The sequence below is a fragment of the Lepidochelys kempii genome, chromosome 9 (genome assembly GCF_965140285.1).
Source record: "Lepidochelys kempii isolate rLepKem1 chromosome 9, rLepKem1.hap1, whole genome shotgun sequence".
NCBI classification, from domain to species: Eukaryota; Metazoa; Chordata; order Testudines; family Cheloniidae; genus Lepidochelys; species Lepidochelys kempii.
In genome coordinates this window covers 89,266,272-89,276,616 of record NC_136388.1, presented here as the reverse complement: position 1 = coordinate 89,276,616, position 10,345 = coordinate 89,266,272, and positions in this window count along the sequence as shown.

Sequence of the window (10,345 nt, the reverse complement as noted above, 5' to 3'; positions counted from 1 at the left end):
TCCCCCCACCCAGCCTTTCCCCCTATCCTTCCCCCGCCCATAGCCCTTCTCCCCATCCCCCCACCCAGCCTTTCTTCCCATCCTTCCCCCACCTACAGCCCTTCTCCCCATCCCCCCACGCTTCCCCCCCGCACAGCCCTTCCCCCCCAGCCTTTCCCCCACCCTTCCCCCACCCACAGCCCTTCTCCCCTATCCTTCCCCCACCCACACCCCTTCTCCCCATCCCCCCACCCAGCCTTTCCCCCACCCTTCCCCCTCGCACAGCCCTTCTCCCCATGCCCCCCACCCAGCCTTTCCTCCATCCTTCCCCCTCGCACAGCCCTTCCCCCCAGCAACACGGCCCCTCCTGCTCACCGACCGTCACTCCCCCACACAGCCCTTCCCCCCATCCTCCCATCTCCTCGATCCTTCTCCCACCCACAGCCCTTCTCCCCATCCCCCACCCAGCCTTTCCCCCCATCCTTCCCCCTCGCACAGCCCTTCCCCCCCAGCAACACGGCCCCTCCTGCCCACCGACCGTCCCTCCCCCCCGCATAGTCCTTCCCCCCACCCCCGGACAGCCGTTCCCCCTATCCTCCCATTCCCCACAGCCCTTCTTCCCATCCCCCCACCCTGCCGCAATGCAACATCAATTATATACCACCCACATATATCGTTTGCCTCACATATATGAGAACTGCTCCTCCATAACACATAAAACCACCACACATATCACATACACACACAAAGATGCCTCAGGTTAAAGTTAAGTATGTGCTTAAGTGCCTTGCTGAAGTGGGGGCCTCAGAGCACAAGCATAAGGTAAGAGAGAATCTCATCCTGCTGGTAACACAATAGGGCAAATTATACCCCATTTGAGTAATTCTGGTGCTGTCCACTGTTGAGCAGCTGTAAACATACACACAAGACAAAACATGCCACCACTAGGTTAGCTTGAAGAGGTGCTATTAAGTTTTTCTGTTCCAGAAGGCAGAGTTTGGGCAAAGTCAATGACCTTTTGGTAAAATGAGGTCATTAGAGTACGGGGTCTTTCTGTAGCTCCATGTAACATGCAGGAGAATGTAAAATAGAGAAGGGACTGAATGATAAGAAAATGATTTACATTATTCTGTTCTGCCCCCTCCCCCTGTTTTTGGACATATAAATATTAGAATTTGTCTCTCCTTGGTTATTGTATAGTATCAGTGACAGAGGTCAGTGGTTTGGGCATCTCACCCCCCAGTAATAGAAATGAGATGTGGGACCTGTGCCTACAATGATGATAGCAATGATGATAATTTATAAAGGAAAAAAATCTGTCTGTTCAACAGTTAACTGATAATGGACAGATAAGAGAACAAAGTCATTCTTACATTTATTTTAGGAATAGGAACATAATGAGGTAATATAGCTAGACTCAACCTCACCACAACTGTTCCTAGGAGTAGGCAAGTGTACTGCCACATAAGATTCATAGAAGTAAGTTTTCCAGACTTGGGGCAAGTAAATATAATTATAGAAAGGATTAGATTGCCTCCGTGTCTTTGTATATTTGCAAAGGGAAAACGTACGCCTTGTTCGTAAAATGTGGCCAAACATTGCTTATTCACTTGTAGCAAAAATTACCTCTTCTTTTCTCTGAAGTTTGTAGCCACAAAGGAACTTACTTGGTCCTGAGGGAGTTATGATAAATGGTGGGGAAATGTAGAGGAAAATAAGAAGAGAAAGTCTGCCATCTTGTGGTATAGTGTCTCTTATTTTTTTCTCTGCTGAATTTACAGATCAGTGGTGAAGTAAATGTAGATTGGTCCAGGTGTTATATTTTATGAGAGAGGAGTCAGGGTCTGTGGTGGTCGGAATGGCTATGCAACTGCTGTGAAAGAATTGTACTATGTAGTACAGGATGCTTACTGTCCATTTTGTTAGTTATTGCCCTTCTTCATCTTTCTTTTTGAGTGTATTTATGTGACTAGTTTAATTTCCCAGCATTGCTCCCTTGTTTTAAAACAAGCTAGTTAATGAAAGGAATACAGGACAGCAAACGAAAGGTAAAGAAGACAGAACCAGTTTTAGACCATGTCCAGGATAAAGTCCTATATGAATAAACACTATCAAGCCTGAGTAATATCATATCATTTAATTTCAGAATAGCAGCCGTGTTAGTCTGTATCTGCAAAAAGAACAAGAGTGCTTGTGGGAACTTAGAGTAACAAATTTATTAGAGCATAAGCTTTCGTGAGCCACAGCTCACTTCATCAGATGCATAGAATGGAACATATAGTAAGATATAGATATATATATACACATACAGATAAGTTGGAAGTTACCATACAAACTATCAGGTTTCAAAAAGAAAAGGAGTACTTGTGGCACCTTAAAGACATGCAGGTCCCCACATCTGTACCCTAGAGTTCAGAGTGGAGAAGGAACCTTAAGTGATCACTCTCGTTACAGTGTGTATGGTAACACCCATTGTTTCATGTTCTCTATGTATATAAATCTCCCCACTGTATTTTCCACCGAATGCATCTGATGAAGTGAGCTGTAGCTCACGAAAGCTTATGCTCAAATAAATTTGTTAGTCTCTAAGGTGCCACAAGTACTCCTTTTCTTCATATAAACTGTGAGAGGCTAATTAGTTAAGATGAGCTATTCTCAGCAGGAGAAAAAAACTTTTGTAGTGATAATCAAGATGGCCCATTTAAACAGTTGACAAGAAGGTGTGAGGATACTTAACTTAAGGAAATAGATTCAATATGTGTGACCCAGCCACTCCCAATCTCTATTCAAACCCAAGTTAATGGTATCTAGTTTGCATATTAATTGAAGTTCAGCAGTTTCTCACTGGAGTCTATTTTTGAAGCTTTTCTGTTGCAAAATTGCCACCCTTAATTCTTTTACTGAGTGACCACAGAGGTTGAAGTGTTCTCCTACCGGTTTTAGAATATTATGATTCCTGATGTCAGATTTGTGTCCATTTATTCTTTTGCATAGAGACTGTCAGATTTGGCCAATATACATGGCAGAGGGGCAGGAATCAGTACCATGTACTGTGTTAAGAGGAGATTTGATCTCCCGTAGTATAATTCATTGGCTGGCTTTCTGCATCGCAATGTGACACAACAGGAAAAAAAGCAAGTCAATCTTTAAACAGCAAATAAAACCTCATTATTAATGAAAATACTTTGCATACATAGGAACTTTCCTTTAGTAATGACAGGTTTCAGAGTAACAGCCGTGTTAGTCTGTATTCGCAAAAAGAAAAGTACTTGTGGCACCTTAGAGGCTAACCAATTTGTTAGTCTCTAAGGTGCCACAAGTACTCCTTTTCTTTTTCCTTTAGTGATACTTATTATTCTTTCTTGTGCTATGAAAGAAGAATCCTTAGCAGATTGGTAAATGGATAATAAATAGATTTTCCAGAGCCACTTCACACAGGCCTCCTAAGTATTCTAAATTGGCCTTGGTTTGAGTTGAATGTGCATCAGTATGCAGGACTGATTCACTCCCATTTTTCTTGTGGCCTTGCACAAACTGTGCTATAATAATTGGAACGCTATACAAAAAATGGCCAGTCTAGCTATGGCCTAACTCATAGTTTGGAAAGCAAAGTCCTTTGGGAAAAAAATCCCTATTCACCCTGGACAGGAAGATTGTGCTAGAACTCTCCTACTGACAACTGTATTTAAATATAGTTATTACTCGCATAATTCCTATGATAATGTAGATGCCCCCTAGAATTTCTTTTAAAATCAAGGGAAGAAAAGCAGGAGATAAGTGTGGAATAAGCAAAACATTTGTAAATTGAAGGCTTTAGATAACGTCTCCGTTCTTCTATAGTTTAGTTTATAAGGTCTCCTCTAACCTGCCAGAATTTAAATAGCTATTTTATTGCTAATAAAACAGATTTCTTTGTGCCCGTTCGACTATTGCTTGGTGTGTGCTTTATGGGGTTTGAGTCCACTTCAGAGACACTTCTTGCTCTGCTGTGAGTGGGGGTTAATTCACTTGATCAAGATGAATGACCTAAATGACTAAACCTACATCTGCATCAATTGATCTTGTTCAAAACACCCACATGTCTCGTCCAAAAAGGAAGCTGGAAAAGGAGTCCATGGGGACAGTGCAAAGAAGCGAAAGAGCAATAGGAAACCAAATAAAGAACACTTGAAGGTTTATCTAGACGAACAACTAGTGTGCAGCAAGCTGGGATGTAAATGTAGCGCTCATTAGCCTGTCGCATACTGACTGTCTGCGTAGCCTCTGCTACCATGCACTAAAATTGCACTGTGTGTGGTAGTGGTGTCCACAAGGACCTTTAGTGTGACACACTACTGTGTTGTAGATTTACACCCCAGCTTGCTGGTCACTAACTGCTTATCTAGATAAGCCTTAACTGTTTGAGTCAGTGTAGTTATTCTGGATTTTACACCAACGTAAGATCAGGATCTGGCCCACAAAGCACAACTGAAAGGTAAGGGATGGAATGTAATGAAAAATACCAGGTCTGAGCAGTGAAGTTCAGTAGTTGTGTTTAGTTCCACAATTTTTGTTCCGATACCGTGTATGTGTGTGTGCGTGTGTGTGTGAGATATTAGCTGTCAATAGTGTGATAAGTGTTTTGTCTCTCCTGAAGAAAGCTAGTTACACTCTCTGCCTTTGCTCTTGGTTTCACTACCTCCTCCCACCTGTTCAGTTTTTTTTAGCTGGAAACACAGAGGAGGAGCCATCATCATGTGACTCCACACCCTACCAGCAACTGCAGTGAGTTTCAGTTTGGGGCTGGCTGGAGACATGGAGTGAAGGGCAGACGTGGTTGTCTGGCTCACTGCCCCCGAAAATGGACCCAGCTGAGGGGTCCGGTTCTCTGCACCTACAAGCTCTGTTTTAGTCCATGTTCCTGTCGTCTAATAAATCTCTGTTTTACTGGCTGGCTGAGAGTCACATCTGACTGCGAAGTTGGGGTGCAGGACCCTCTGGCTTCCCCAGGAGCCCCACCTGAGTGGACGTGCTGTGGGAAGCGCACGGAGGGGCAGAGGATGCTGAACGCTCCGAGGTCAGACCCAGGAAGGTGGAAGCCGGGTGAGCTGTGTGTCCTGAAGACAGTCTGCTCACAGAAAGCAGACTTCCCCAGAGTCCTGACTGGCTTCATGGGGAGCAGTTCCAGAGCATCGCCCAAGGACTCCGTGACAGGGGTGAAGGGGCTTGGAGGAATATTTTGGGGAAACAGGAACTCCAAGTGGTCCTTTTCCTGAATCTTTGTCTAACTCACTTGGTGGTGGCAGCAGTACTCATCCAAGAACAGGGAAGGATTTGTGCCTTGGGGAAGTTTTTAACCTAAGCTGGTAGAAATAAGCTTAGGGGGTCTTTCATGCGGGTCCCCACATCTGTACCCCAGAGTTGAGAGTGGGGAGGGAACCCTGACAGTCCCCATACTGACCATGTCTGTTTTCTTAGAAGAAGGCTAAGGTTTGTAAATGTCAGATTCTCAAAGATGATGTTCATTTTTCTAGACTGAGGCTGGAATAGGAGTGTCAGCACAGAGACATCCCATGCTGTTTGCACCGAGACAAAACAAAAATGTCTGTTAGCTGTGTTTTTGGTGCAAAACTGGATTGTTAAGAATGTTTAGTGTACAGTATCAGCAGCAAATGCATTGCTGTGCTGGTGTAACACACCCACCTCCTGGGTGTGGTGTTCTGTCCCATCTAGTGGCAGCGAGACCTCTTAGAGAGAGATTTTAATGAGTTTGCTCTACTGCCTTAGCTAACACCCCGTTGGCTTTTAGCTCATGTGGTAGAGGCTCATGCATTAAGCTCCAGAGGTCCCAGGTTTGATCCCACCCGCCGACGACCGGGGTCTGTGGGCGTTACACAGGCAGCCCAAATGTGGGACCTACCTTGATACTCCTACTCTTTGAGCTAGCAGAGACCATATGCATTGTGAACATGACATGCTTACTGTATGGGCAGGAAGGAAGAGAACAGCATCGCTTTTCAGCATCCCCTACTAGCCAAGGGCTCATGGACCAGGTGGATTGTCCTGTCTGTCCCTGGGAAGGGAAGTGCTGACCGTGTGACTGTGATCAGGAAGAGAATGAACAGTAGCGGCTTTGCACTCTCTGATCCTCATTGGAACAGGCACCTGAGCAATGCTGATAGTGGGTGGAATAATGCTGCCAATGCTAGAAGCAACATGTGGGCAAAGAAGGAAAGTGTACAAGGCCTGAGATCCATGGGGTTCACTGTCACTTCTTGTGGAGATCAGGGCTATGTTTCAAATTTTAGAACCCTGTCTCTTCTAAACAGATGCTGGCTAATCTAGCTCTATAGGGGCAACTGAGAGCAGAATTTAGCCAGTCTCTTTGTACTGCTCTATTTCTGTTAGCTCATTTAATGAACATAATGGGCTGTACTGGATGCTCTTGGCTTGCACAGACCCCTGTCATTTAAGCCACTCATCTAGTGCTGCAGTCTTTGCTCTGACAAGACCATTTTTGTGAACTACGGAACCAAAATGCTCCTGAGTCCTCTCTTCCACTGGACCTTATGGACCCCTTTCCTATGTAAAAACATATGGAAGTGGAATGCTTACCTGAAAAGCTGTGTGGCATTTCAGGAGATGCCATTCTGCTATCCCTTGAAACCCCTTGGAACTGCTGGGCAAGCTGGTCAGGCCACAGAGGCATGACCAAATTTTATGCACAGGCTAGAGATCCATGAAAAAGGTCCCCATGGATCTTGGACCCTACAGAGTTCTCCCCTTTGTTCTATACTGCTCCAGGTCACCCCCCAGAATGGCTGGCAGAGTTGTCAAGATGTCATTAGTTCTTTCCCCTCCAGGAGCATCCTGTGCTGGAGAGTACAACGTGATGGTTACTGCAACTCAGGGCAGCAGCACAGATGTGCTGTGGGTTTTGTTTTCTGTTTTTACCATCAGTTATGTTGTTTTATGATGTCAACATGCCAGGGACCAGGGCTGTTTCCTGACTCCTCCCTCCAGCCAAGTCATGCTGCCCCATTTACATGGGAAGCAGGTTCCATGAAGTGGATGCAGGAGGAATGCTGGTGGGAAGGTATGTATTGTGTAGTCACTTCCCCTCCTAGCTCTATTTTCTGTAGAACTTCCATGGGTTGATCCTCTGCATGATGTGCATTGGAGAGGAGCACATGGCTCTCTACCATTTCAGACGGACGATGTGTCCTATTTCCAAGTCAGACCTGTGCATTTCTCTTATCTGAATTTAAATGTAATAGCTGGTTGTCCAAGCTCACTTTTAGCTTTGGTGTCAGTTTTATTATTTGATTAGCCGGAGGAAATCTTAATGGGACATATTCAAATTAGGCATGTTACAATCAGTTATTTCAGAAAAGTAGGTGAGCAGTTTTAAGTGAAAGTTCTTGTGAGGCTAATATAAAAGGAGAGCACAGTAGTACATGCTGGCTAGATAAATCTGTTTTGCAATGTGAATTGTCAGTGATGTACAGTATCTAGTCACAGCCTAAAAGACTGAATTTTAAGTGATAAAATTATGTGCTGTTTTTGCTGCTCAAGAGGTATAATGCCATTATGCATGTGCTACTTAATGAAAAAGCTAAGAATCAGAGTATCCTGGGAGTACCAAAAAGGTAAATGAGTTTCTGTTCAAGACATACTTTCTGCTAGGCAACAAATCCAAACCCAACAAAATACACGACAGTCTTTGGACTCAATAATTAATCCCCTCTTCTCCAGTTTTAGAGCAAAATTAGCATTTAACAGTGGTTCTCAGAAGTAGAGCTCCTGTCATCTTGTGGTTAGACATAGTGACTCCCAATGCGAACAAAGTCAGAAGATGCTTAGTTTGGAATTGACTTTAGTTTGCACCTCTAAGTAGTTTTAAAATAAATATGAATAATACACCAGTTTGCGTAAAGAGCTTTTATCAAATGAATTGCCAGAAGCATTTTCATCGGCTTCTTGTTCATTGTCTGGCTTCTCTTTCTGGGCTAACGACTTTGGAAAATGGTGACTGGAATGTGAGTGTAGAAATACATGGAGGGAGGACAGTGCACTACAATACTCAGAAGCATTCTGATGGTCATTGTTCAGTTAATTGAAACAGTGAAACAAGTCCAGTGGACCTCATCACAGTGGGATCTCCGCCAAAGAGTTGTCCAGTGATTTAGATGAGACGTTCAGCTGTGATAATGAAACAGCAGGAAGAAAACAGCTGGGGAACTGAACAATTGGTGATCCATCATTTTGTAGGCTGATATTGAAATAAAAGGGCCAAGATATCAAGGGCCACTTGCTTTTGAGGCTTGTGTGCTGAAAGGTATGGCAACTTATTACAAAAGCTGCCTCCAACCTCTACACCCAAGCTAAAGTCTGTTAGTTGGTGATGCTGCCATTGCAACTTAGAACACAAAAATAGTCCCCCACAGTAGCTCCTCAAAATAGCTCAGAAAAGAATATAGAAAAATGTGGGAGGAGCAAGGGCAAGGACAAAACACTGTGTGCTACCCTGGAAAATTAAAGAAAACGATTACAGAAAACTGATGGCTAGTTACTTGGAGCAGTGGTAATGTGCTGTTGGCAAATCCATTCCAATGGGCAATGTGAGTTCTCAGCACCTCTGAAAATCAGGCCACCTATTTACACTAGAAGATTTCAGTCCTAATTTTGCTAATGGTATAGTCCTTGCTTCCTGAGACATAACTTCAAGTTGGTTTTGACTAAAAGGGTTGGCTGGCTATTTGGTAGCCAATGGGAAACAAATTGGTGGTCTCAGTCTATTGCCTGGTGTCCCCAACAGAACACCCACTTCAGAACACCCACCTTCAAAACTAGTTCTGTCTAGTTAAGTCTAGATACTTCATGTGTTTTACCCTTCTTTGGTATTTGCATGTTGGTTTTGACCTGGTCTCTTGTCCATGCTGGGTCCTTTAGGTCTATTTGTAGCAATGGAACTTTTTAAAATGGTGCTTGAGTGTCTTGGGAAGCAGAATGACTTACACTGATTCAGGCAATATCTTATAATTTAAAAACATGGTGTGGGATTGAGGTTTTTGTCCTTTCAGCACTGAGGAACTAATAACTGTTGACAGAGCTGCTCATAGTGTAGACAATCGCACCTGCAGCTTTCTGGCCCTGTTGAAGTAAATGGGAATTTTGCCATTGATTTTGGTAGAGCCAGGATTTCACCTTCCATGCATATTCATGACTCTGGTGTAGAGTCTCTCCTGATCCAAGACTGCCTGTCAGTCGAATTATGCAGAACTGCTTGTGTTTTATTGTCCAGAGGCTTTTCTGATCTAAAGTTCACCACAAACTCCATTGTGATCACCAGACAAATTTTGATCCCAGCCCTGTGCCCATTAAAGTCAATTTTGCAAACAGAATTTAAGGGGAGCAGGATCAAGCCCCATCACAGGGTAGCTGACTCCTGAGGAGGTCAGACACCCAGCCTACTTGTGACAGTCTCTTCAAGGAGAATGAGCCAACTCAGATCTGCTTGTGAGTAGTTAATTTTTTAGGTGGCAGGGGAGCTGTTAATTTGCTAAGGAACACCTGGGCCTAATATAGGTGTTCTGAAGGCTCAGGCAGGAGGCCCCAGAACATAGAGGAGGACTCCTTGGGGGAACCTGATTAGGGAGATCTCCAGGGAAGGTGCTCCTGGAGGGAAGAGATTCCAACAGGAGAAAGCTGAGTGTCAAGCCCTTAGGGAGACCTGGTCCCAGTGAAAGGACCTTGTCAGGCAAGTCCAGATTGCAGAGGAATACATGTCGCATAGGAGAAGAGCTGCAATGGTTTGACCTCTTCGGGGACCCTAAATCCACGGAGGGAGCACTTCCTAGGTGATGGCAGGAGGCCTGACTACAGAGGGGGCCCCAGGTCAAGAGCCTTACTAGTAAAGAGCCTGGATGGAGGACACAGATGGGTGGGGGAGCGGGAGGGGGCAGTGGGTGGGCAGACAGACTAAGATGAACTCGGGCCCCCAGCTAGGATGCACAGCTGAAGGGTGTACCACATTTTGGGTCTTTGGTTAAATAAATAGACTCCTGAAGGGGCACTGTTCACTACATCAGAGCCTCATTTGAACTCACTGAATGTCTATTGGGGAAACTGAGGGAGGGATGCAACTGTGGTTCTGCACTGGACTGCCAGGAGGAGCTCCAGCGGTGAGTGTCCACCATAACAAGCCCTTAATTTGTTACTTAAATTTGACTTGAACCTTGGTGTCCAAGGTTGAGTTAAAAAGCTATTAAAATAACCCATCCGTCTGTGAACAGCTCTTCATGTTAAACACAAAACAATTTGGTCAGGTCTCCAGGGTGCTTGAAGACTGCCAAGAATTGCTTGAGTTTCTGTTTCTTTCAATACC